The sequence below is a fragment of the Corythoichthys intestinalis genome, chromosome 5 (assembly GCF_030265065.1).
Source record: "Corythoichthys intestinalis isolate RoL2023-P3 chromosome 5, ASM3026506v1, whole genome shotgun sequence".
In the NCBI taxonomy this organism is placed as follows: domain Eukaryota; kingdom Metazoa; phylum Chordata; class Actinopteri; order Syngnathiformes; family Syngnathidae; genus Corythoichthys; species Corythoichthys intestinalis.
In genome coordinates, this window is record NC_080399.1 from 8,832,158 (window position 1) to 8,843,914 (window position 11,757).

Below are 11,757 nucleotides of genomic sequence, written 5' to 3' on the forward strand. Positions count from 1 at the left end.
AGCTGAAATTCCCCCAAATCAACAGGAATTGACCCTATACCAATAAGAAGTGACTCTGAAATGCCCCCAAATCAACAGCAAGTGACCCGATATCAACAGGAAGGGACCCAATAACAAAAAGGGATCCGGAAATGCCCCCAAATCAACCGGAAGTGACCCAATATCGACAAGAAGTGACTCCAAAATGCCCCTAAATCGAAAGACTCGATATCAACAGGAAGTGGACCCGAAATGCACCGAAATCAACAGGAAGTGACCCTATGTCAATTGGAACTGACTCCGAAATGCCTCCAAATCAGGAGTAAGTGACCCGATGTCAACAGGAAGTGACCCTATATCAACAAAAAAATGACCCCAAAATGCCCCAGATAAACAGGAAGTGACGCTATATTGATAGAAAGTGACCCCTAAAAGCCACTAAATCAACAGGAAATGACCCCTAAAGGTCCAAAATCAACAGGAAAGTGATCCAATAATACATCCTGAATTGCTATCTTCACAGGGTTTTTAAAGCCTATCCCAGCTGAATATAGCCATGATTTTAAATAGATATCAATGGATTTAATGTACATAGCTGTCAATGGCATTGACCTGCGTGGGCGTTATTGAAATTGACGTTTATGGGTGTCATTGGCATTGATTTGGCAAAGCTACTACCAATAAACAAAAAAAAAAAACGCCAAAAAACTAGAGCTTACAGAAAAATAATACCCGTTTTTGATTCAGCAACCCAAAAACGATGTAAAAACATGTATTTTCATCATTGCAACAATACTTTTTTTGTTGTCAAGTGTATTTTTTTACCAAGGGTAAAAACAATGTGACCCCAAGAGGGCGCTGTGCTTTAACAAGGGCTTTGGCATTGCACTGACTCAGCAAAGTGTCTGTGTACAGTAAACCATTAACACTGTCATACAGTACACAGGAACAGTAGCACCAATATTTGCCTTTCTGTCTCAGCATGAAAAATATCACACTGTGTGTTCAGACCCATGATGTCATTTTTCTTTTGAGACCTGACTATTTTTGCTTGGTGAACTTGTTCACCACCCTTAATGGCGTAACAGCAGCCTGTGCTGAGTGCGCCTGTGTAAAGCAACAAACGTTTTGCCCATCAAATCAGCACTAGAAATTTAAAAACAGCCTACGTGATCGTTTACTGTACGTAGAAAAAAAGCCTGTCGTGGGTTACAAAAGTGTTTTTGCCAAGTGGAGGCTCGGTGAAACACCGTTGCTGCTGCGTGGACATACACAGGCGTATGTTTGACCCAAACACTCTCAATTGAAGGGAAGAAAAAGGGCTTTTTGGGGTAGTCTTAGTTCAAATGTCAGGGCTCGGTGTACTCATCGGGGCATGGGTGTAAAAAAGTGTTTTAAACTAGAAACTGCAATTTCTGGAGAAATTACTCTGGGTCTTTGCTATGTGGCTATATAGATCTTAGCCCCACCCAGGGCTATCAAAAGAAGGGACAAAAATGCCCATCAATGGCATTAAACAAAGTACAGTGCCTTGCAAAAGTATTCGGCCCCCTTGAACCTTGCAACCTTTCGCCACATTTCAGGCTTCAAACATAAAGATATAAAATTTTATTTTTTTGTCAAGAATCAACAACAAGTGGGACGCAATCGTGAAGTGGAACAAAATTTATTGGATAATTTAAACTTTTTTAACAAATAAAAAACTGAAAAGTGGGGCATGCAATATTATTCGGCCCCCTTGCGTTAATACTTTGTAGCGCCACCTTTTGCTCCAATTACAGCTGCAAGTCGCTTGGGGTATGTTTCTATCAGTTTTGCACATCGAGAGACTGACATTCTTGCCCATTCTTCCTTGTAAAACAGCTCGAGCTCAGTGAGGTTGGATGGAGAGTGTTTGTGAACAGCAGTCTTCAGCTCTTTCCACAGATTCTCGATTGGATTCAGGTCTGGACTTTGACTTGGCCATTCTAACACCTGGATGCATTTATTTTTGAACCATTCCATTGTAGATTTGGCTTTATGTTTTGGATCATTGTCCTGTTGGAAGATAAATCTCAGTCCTAGTCTCAGGTCTTGTGCAGATACCAACAGGTTTTCTTCCAGAATGTTCCTGTATTTGATTGCATCCATCTTCCCGTCAATTTTAACCATCTTCCCTGTCCCTGCTGAAGAAAAGCAGGCCCAAACCATGATGCTGCCACCACCATGTTTGACAGTGGGGATGGTGTGTTCAGGGTGATGAGCTGTGTTGCTTTTACGCCAAACATATCGTTTTGCATTGTGGCCAAAAAGTTCAATTTTGGTTTCATCTGACCAGAGCACCTTCTTCCACATGTTTGGTGTGTCTCCCAGGTGGCTTATGGCAAACTTTAAATGAGACTTTTTATGGATATCTTTGAGAAATGGCTTTCTTCTTGCCACTCTTCCATAAAGGCCAGATTTGTGCAATGTACGACTGATTGTTGTCCTATGGACAGACTCTCCCACCTCAGCTGTAGATCTCTGCAGTTCATCCAGAGTGATCATGGGCCTCTTGGCTGCATCTCTGATCAGTTTTCTCCTTGTTTGAGAAGAAAGTTTGGAAGGACGGCCGGGTCTTGGTAGATTTGCAGTGGTCTGATGCTCCTTCCATTTCAATATGATGGCTTGCACAGTGCTCCTTGAGATGTTTAAAGCTTGGGAAATCTTTTTGCATCCAAATCCGTCTTAAAACTTCTCCACAACAGTATCTCGGACCTGCCTGGTGTGTTCCTTGGTTTTCATAATGCTCTCTGCACTTTAAACAGAACCCTGAGACTATCACAGAGCAGGTGCATTTATACGGAGACTTGATTACACACAGGTGGATTCTATTTATCATCATCAGTCATTTAGGACAACATTGGATCATTCAGAGATCCTCACTGAACTTCTGGAGTGAGTTTGCTGCACTGAAAGTAAAGGGGCCGAATAATATTGCACGTCTCACTTTTTAGTTTTTTATTTGTTAAAAAAGTTAAAGTTATCCAATAAATGTTGTTCCACTTCACGATTGTGTCCCACTTGTTGTTGATTCTTGACAAAAAAATTAAATTTCATATCTTTATGTTTGAAGCCTGAAATGTGGCGAAAGGTTGCAAGATTCAAGGGGGCCGAATACTTTTGCACAGCACTGTATATGCCTTTGATAAGGTGATGGGTACAATACCTAACTTCTCAAAGAGATATCCTCCAAACCCTTTCTGTGTTGGATAATATATATAATTTTTTTTGTCACTATTTTGCACTGTATATAACATGTTTTGACCATAGTATGCGTGAAGGCCAAAAACGCCGATGACCATAGCTGCTGTTTGTGTTGAATTGTCAAACATAAAAGTATTCAATCTTATTTTTTTCTATTGAATGTTTATCCTAGCAAGTTAAATAAATATTATCAAGCTTCAAAACGGTTGGTCGAGCATGTTTGGTTGTCAGTGGGACTTCAACATTACACATTTTAAAAAAAGATTTTGGGATTTTTTTGTCTTTTTGGGTCCAAAATGTGGATTAAAGTTGGTCAGTGAAGAAAACAACAGTTTGGACATGAAGGTCAAGGTATCCTGAAAAAAGGGACCCAACTTGGCCATTGTGAACAATTTTTTATTTGAAATATAAAGGCAACATCAAAGGCATGCAAATTCGGCGTGTGTTAAAGGGTTAAAGAGTTAAAGATTTTTCTGTACTATCAAAAATGGAATTGAGTATTATTTTTAATATACTGTATACAGTGGGGAGAACAAGTATTTGATACACTGCCAATGGGTTTTCCCATTGACTGTGTATCAAATACTTGTTCTCCCCACTGTATATACTGTATATAATGTATAAATATTTCCCTGATGCTTTTAATGTATATTTGTTCAATGTAAATTCAGGCATCAAGGGTTACTAACACTCTTGTGTGCGATAGCTCCAATTTAGAAAACTGCCACCTCAACCCAATTACAAAAGCCTTTCCTTCTTGCAACTCATCAAGAATCATCGCCTCTAAATGGAGCGTCTCTCCACAGTGCATTAATTCATTTGAGCGGGGCGGGGGTGCCGCTCCCCTCTTCGGTCACTGCGGTATGTTCCGTTCGCGGCCCAGGCAACGGGGCAATGAGGCCTTGGTTTGTTCGCGCTCTGGACAGGGGCAGGGCTTTTCGGGAGGGGCGCCACCCCGCCAAGGTAAACACAAGGGCCAGGCAAAACCCCTCCGTTGGCAGAACAGAGTGGACATTGATGCGAATGCGCACCGCGGGGACGTGTGGCAACGTGCGTCTGATGCTAGGAAATATACCTGAGTGTGTGTCTGTGTGTATACTGTAAGGCTTGTTTGAGAACACACACACTCTTGTACAGTGAAAAAACGCATCACAGGTGGTTGAATGTTAAATAGTTACATGCTAAAACGTAGGGTTGTCAAAAGTATGGAAACTGGAATGTTGTATCCGGATGGCACTGAAAGAGTTAATTTAAAAAAAAAAAATGTAAAAATGGAAATAAGTTTTTTTTTTTTCCTTTATTCATTTTCTGAGCGGTTTATCCTCATGAGGAACACAGAGGAGCTGGAGCCAATCCCAGCTAACTATGAGTAGTAGGCGGGGTTAGTATTTTTTGGCATGTGTCAATATCGAGTTGAAAATTTTTGAATCGTGACAACAATTCCATTTGATCTGGGGGCATTTCAGGGTTACTTCCTGTCGTTTTGGGGGGTTTTCAGGTCACTTCCTGTTGATTTAGGGTCACTTCCTCTTAATTTGGGGTACTGACGGGTCAATTTCGGTACATTTTGGGGCATTCCAAGGTCACATACTACACATTTTGCATCATTTCCTATTGATTTTAAGGCATTTATGGGTTACTTCTTGATCATTGGTAACTTCCTGTTGATTTTGGGTCACGACCAGGTCACTTCCTGTTGATTTTGGGGTACCGAGGGGTTACTTTTAGTACATTTTGAGGCATTTAGAGGTCAGTTCCTGCATATTTTGCATCACTTCTTGTTGATTTATGAGCATTTCTGGGTCATATATTGATCATTGGTCACTTCCTGTTGATTTGGGGTCATGAACAGATCATTTTCTACTGAGTTTGGTGGTATTACATAAAAAAAAAAATATATATTGATGTAGTATCAAAAAATGGTATCAAGTGTGTTTTTGCACTATGAATCTTGAATTCAAATTGAAATACTAGTATTTTCAAAACCAAAGCTGCTAGACCTAAAACCAAAACAGGCACCTCCCTTAGGCATACAGTGGGGCAAATAAGTATTTAGTCAACCACTAATTGTGCAAGTTCTCCCACGTGAAAATATTAGAGAAGCCTGTAATTGTCAACATGGGTAAACCTCAACCATGAGAAACAGAATGTGGAAAAAAAAACAGAAAATCACATTGTTTGATTTTGAAATAATTTATTTGCAAATCATGGTGGAAAATAAGTATTTGGTCAGTACCAAAAGTTCATCTCAAGACTTTGTTATGTACCCTTTGTTGGCAATAACGGAGGCCAAACGTTTTCTGTAACTCTTCACAAGCTTTTCACACACTATTGCTGGTATTTTGGCCCATTTCTCCATACAGATCCCCTCTAGAGCAGTGATGTTTTGGGGCTGTCGTTGGGCAACACGAACTTTCAACTCCCTTCGCAGATTTTCCATGGGGTTGAGACCTGGAGACTGGCTAGGCCATTCCAGGACCTTGGAATGCTTCTTATGAAGCCACTTCTTTGTTGCCCTGGCTGTGTGTTTGGGATCATTGTCATGCTGAAAGACCCAGCCACGTCTCATCTTTAATGCCCTTGCTGATGGAAGGAGATTTTCACTCAAAATCTCTCGAGACATGGCCCCATTCATTCTTCCCTTTACACAGATCAGTTATCCTGGTCCCTTTGCAGAAAAACAGCCCCAAAGCATGATGTTTCCACCCCCATGCTTCGCAGTGTGTATGGTGTTCTTCGGATGCAATTCAGTATTCTTTCTCCTCCAAAGACGAGAACCTGTGTTTCTACCAAAAAGTTCTATTTTGGTTTCATCTGACCATAACACGTTCTCCCAGTCCTCTTCTGGATCATCCAAATGCTCTCTAGCGAACCACAGACGGGCCTGGATGTGTACTTTCTTCAGCAGGGGGACACGTCTGGAAGTGCAGGATTTGAGTTCCTGGCGGCACATTGTGTTACTGATAGTAGCCTTTGTTACTGTGGTCCCAGCTCTCTGTAGGTCATTCACGAGGTCCCCCCGTGTGGTTCTGGGATTTTTGCCCCCCGTTCTTGTTATCATTTTGAAGCCACGGGGTGAGGAGGGAGTTGAAAGTCCGTGTTGCCCAATGACAGCCCCAAAACATCACTGCTCTAGAGGAGATCTGCATGGAGGAATGGGCCAAAATACCAGCGACAGTGTGTGAAAAGCTTGTGAAGAGTTACAGAAAACGTTTGGCCTCCGTTATTGCCAACAAAGAGTAAATAACAAAGTATTGAGATGAACTTTTGGTATAGACCAAATACTTATTTTCCACCATGATTTGCAAATAAATTCTTTAAAAATCAACCAATGTGATTTTCTGGGTTTTTTTCCACATTGTTTCTCATGGTTGAGTTTTACCCATGTTGACAATTACAGGCCTCTCTAATATTTTCAAGTGGGAGAACTTGCACGATTAGTAGTTGACTAAATACCTATTTGCCCCACTGTATATGAGTCTCCATGAGAAGCGGCATCAAAAAATTCAAAGTTGTTCCCTAATAAAATCCAGATTATTTTTTTTACAAGTATAATAAAACTTAAAATGGCTATAGAATTCTCAGATTTTACACTAAATGCATAAAAATCACCAAATACAGAGATAATCGCCTATATTTTAGGATCAGTAGCAATATTTAACATATCATTCAAGTTTTTGCCGGAAATAGCAACTTAATAAATGTTTTTAAACGTTTTTAACAGCTAATAAATCACTCAACTTTCACATCAGAAAATGAATACTTGAGGAAAGCATGAAGAATCATCTTAATTCTACTCATTTTTCTGTATACAGTCACAACTTATTTAGGTTGAATGCCGATGCCACTATTGCCTCAGCACAACTTGCCAGCTATTTGGCTTTTTAGATTGAAATGTTACAATAAAATGAAACACGTAGAAGCCGATATATATATATATATATTTTTTTATGGATGCAGAGATGTCTAAATGACTAGTTTCTTGCCAAAAAACTGGCAATCAGCCAAATTTTACCTGATTATTTGAATGAAAACTTTCACTATTGTGTATAGATACAAAATTCAACGTGGTGGCCATCAAAAAACAACTTTTTAAGTTAAAAACTCTTGTAAATAAATGTGTAAATCCCGGAATTTCTATAGCTATGAACGTAAAACAGTCTAGATTCATAGTTAAAAGAAAAAAACGGGCAGTTATATTTCATTTTACATAAATATTTCAAGCTAAAGTAATTTTTAATTTTTTCCATTCATTTCTTTGTTTTCACAACGTTTCAAAGTGCATGCATGGCGCTATTTAATATAATTACCTTGAATCCTCGACCAAATCACTTTTGAGACACTCCTGCCTGCTTGTATGCACTAAAACATTCGTCCTGTTTCCACCTAAATCCGGCGTTATAATGTGGCGTGTATGAGTTTATCGCAGTGAAAGCTAACACAACGCTCTGCCTGGCCTGGCCCCCTAAGGGAAGCCATGGCGCAACGACTTTAGGAGCTGCCTTGTCAACTCATAGTGAAGTCTATGCTTGAAAATTTTCATATCGTGATAATGGTAATTCTGGTTGATTTTGGGGCGTTTCCTGGTTTTTGCAGATCATTTCCGATTGATTTTGGAGCCTCATCCAGTCACTTCTTGTTGATCTTTGAGCCTTTATGGATCACTTTCTGTTGACTTTAGTTCACTTCCTGTTGATTTGGGGGGAATTCCTGGGTCCCATAGACTGCTGTTGATTTCAGCAATTCACTCCTGTTGAGTTTGGTTTACATTGTACTAGGGCTGTCAAACGATTAAAATTTTTCATCGAGTTAATTACAGCTTAAAAATTAATTAATCGTAATTAATCGCAATTCAAACCATCTATAAAATATGCCATATTTTTCTGTAAATTATATATATATTCTGTAAAATAAATGGAATGGAAAGATAAGACACAAGATGGATATATACATTCAACATACGGTACATAAAGACTGTAGTGGGCATTTCACTCTACTGCAATTTAAATCTGTCTATGCTGTCCTGACTCCAAAGCGTCTACTTTTTCCAAAGCTAGACAGCTAGTGAACGACGCCTTAATAATCAGACTTCTTCCTTTTTCATCTGATTTATTAATAAAATGGCCTCAAACCATTGTCCTCTTTAGACCGTCATAAAACTACAAAAAAAAAAGTACACAAGCATTGCATTAGCAACAACGTTAGCTTAGCACGCTATACAGGTTCACTGAACATAAGCAAAAAGCGTCTCATACAAAAATTTAACATTTCGCTTACTGACATAATATGCACAGTCTTTACAACAACCATACTTACAGACAAATCTTGTCCAAGGATCATTTAAGCACAACATTACAACGTAGGCGTCAGCCGGAGACGTCGTGCAGCCATATTGAACTGGCAAGAAAACAATAAACCATGTCGCAAAGCGACCACAAGAGTTCGCTGTTGGACAGCACAAAAAGCCTTGCTGTAAAACTTACCAAAAGGCAAAATACTGTCTGAGCGGGACATGTGCGTTAATTGCGTCAAATATTTTAACGTGATTAATCAAAAAACTTTAATTACCGCGCGTTAACGCGATAATTTTGACAGCCCTACATTGTACATATAGTAGCAAAAACTGTATCTTTGAAGTATTTTTTAAATTTATTTTATTTTTTATTTTTTGGGCATCAAAATTGAGTTGAAATTTTTCTTATCGTGACCAGAGTAAATCCTGTTCATTTAGGGGCATTTATGGGTCACTTCCTGTTGAAATGGGGGCTTTCAGGTCATTTCTTGTTCAATTTAATCACTTCCAGTTGATTGTGAGACACTTCTGGGTCATTTACTGTTGATTTTAGATCACTTACTATTGATTTTTGGTGGCTTTACGTTGTTATTACTTTTGACATTTTTGTAGTAACAGAATAGTATTGAGTATTTGTTGTATTTCAGTACCAGATTTGAAATTGCAGTACTCGCAAGTATTCCAGATTCTCTCGTTTCATGCTACTATTGTGCTGTGATTGCAATTTTAAGACAATTGATCGCGTTTAGGAATCTGTGGTACAAAAGTAGTTTTTTATTTTAATCTGCCAATTGGAATTCACAATGGGAGACCAGTTGTCACCATGGTAACGGGAAGTCGCCTCCAAGGAGACAGAGCTGCCAAAAACTGCTCTCATTCAGCCATTGACGGTGATAGACGTCCAATCAATTGACTCTTAAAAGGACTTTATCACCAGTAGACGTCCGATCCATTTCAATCCGCGTCAAATAGATTGGACGTCTTCATTGCATTGATTGGATGGGGAATAACGACTCGATAATCGTTGCAATTACCCAAACAGAAAAAAAGCATAAATAGGGATAGAAACAACGAAAAAATACGAGAGGTGTCTCGGAATATGAGTTGAATTCACTTCTTGACTGTGCTCGTATCTTAAATCCGCTTTCCAATTTGAAACATCATGAATGTGTTATATGCCTCGATTTACATAAAAAAAAAAATCCATCCAAAACTGTTGATGAATACATATGTACAAAAAAATATATTATAAATATATTATAAATACTTTTTGGAAAATATTTTTAAAATAGTCATTAAAAGGAGGCATTTTTAACAAATTTTGAAATAATAAAAATATATATTTCTGTATTTATAAATGCCATTAATGTCTTCTAAGCCCTCCCCCACAAAAAAATCAATAAAAAAATAATGTTTTCTCACAAAAAAATATATGTCATACTTAATAATAACAATAATATAAAATTTAAATAATAAGAAGAAAAATACATATTTTTGTCTTTAGAAATGCCATTAATCTGTGCTAACCCCACCAAAAATGTTGCAATGTGTTTTAATAACTAAAAAAATATATAAAATATGTCATACTTAATAATGATAAAAAAATATAATAGAAATATAACTGAAAATAATCAAAAAATACAATTTTTTTCTATTTGTAAATGCAATTAATCTGTTTAAAATCCTCCTAAAAATCAACAAACATGTGTTTTACAACTAAAAAATATAAAATACTTCATACTTAATAATAACAAAAAATATATTATGAATATAAGTTAAAATAATGATCAAAAAATACATATTTTTGTCTTTCTAAATGCGATTAATCTGTTCTAACCCCGCCAAAAAAATCAACAAAACATTTTGCAATGTGTTTTATAATTACAAAAATATAAAGAATGTCATACGTAATAATAACAAAAAACATAATAAATAAATATGAATTAAAATAATAAAAAATACATATTTTTGTATTAATAAATGAGATTAATCTGTTCTAAACACCCCAACAAAATCAACAAACATGTGTTTTGCAACTAGAAAAATATGAAATACATCATACTTAATAATAACAAAAATATAGTATATCTATAAATTAAAATAATAATTTAAAAAAATACATATTTTTGTCTTTATAAATCCCACAATTCGGTTCTAACCCCGCTGGAAAAAAAATCAACAAAAAATGTCGCAATGTGTTTCATACAAAAATATAAAATATGTCATACTTAATAATAAAAGAAAATATAATATTAAAATAATAATTAAGCTGCTGTAAGCCCCTCCCCACAGAAAATCAACAAAAATGTTGCAATGTGTTTAAATACAAAAATGGTTTCAAAAATCATACTTGCCATTCGTTGCAGAGGATAAAGAATGTATGACATGTTTAACCCGTTGTGTTCAGATACAACTTAAAACCCGGTGCAGATGCTAATTGTTAACTCTTACTAATTTAAATGTATTTCATTTGATTTGCTAGCTTCTTGTTTTAATAGAATATTTACCAAATATATCAAACAAACTCAAGTCACATGCATGAAAAACTCATAAGTTGGATCAGGCATATCACCACGGAGGTTGTTCGGCTTGTAATATAAGGTGGAAATAGTTCCAGAATCACATCACACAGGACTTCCGGGCATGCTATTCAAGAACAACATAATAATCTTTCCAAATGATCCCATGTTTGTCCAAAAACTAGCATCTTGCCGTTATTCTCGGGTACGTACCGTTGATGCTCCGAAGCTCCCGGTTGACCAGTGGCTGCGGGGGCTTGTGGCTCCTGCCTGCGTAGGGGAGCAGAAAGAAGCTTTATTCAAATGTTAGCGCACATTTAGATGTTGGAAAGGGGGAGGGAGGAAGGATGGTTTGAGAGGGAGGGACGGTAGAGAGGTCGATGATGTAGGCTAGCCTGCTTGAGGGTTAAGGTCAAGCCCAAAGTATGTTTTCCCAGAAAGATATTGCATGTAATCGGAATTAACTTGCTTGCTATGTATGTTATTTAACACACTGGCTGCCATTGACAGTGCTCAACGTCCATTTGGACGGTCACAGGCGCTGGTAGATGAGCATTCATAGCTAGTCCTTCCAGTGTAATTGATTTGGACGTCTATTGTTGTCAATAGCAGGCAATGAGTTAAAATTACCTCACTTCCATGTGATTTTGTGATACTTATGGCCGCTTCTTGTACATTTTTGACAATTTCTTACTTTGGGGAAATTTTGAGGTTACTACCTGTTGATTTGGTGCCACTTCC

The 11,757-nt window shown here is 37.6% G+C and overlaps 1 protein-coding gene across 1 annotated transcript in view; it reads right to left on the reverse strand.

Annotated features, from left to right (window-relative positions):
- Positions 1–11,283, reverse strand: part of acanb (aggrecan b) — a 32,147-nt gene extending 20,864 nt beyond the window's left edge. Inside the window, exon 1 of the mRNA XM_057835568.1 lies at positions 11,230–11,283. The gene's annotated coding sequence lies outside the window, so the exon portion shown is untranslated. The remainder of the gene's footprint in view (positions 1–11,229) is intronic.
- Between the last annotated feature and the right edge of the window lie 474 nt (positions 11,284–11,757).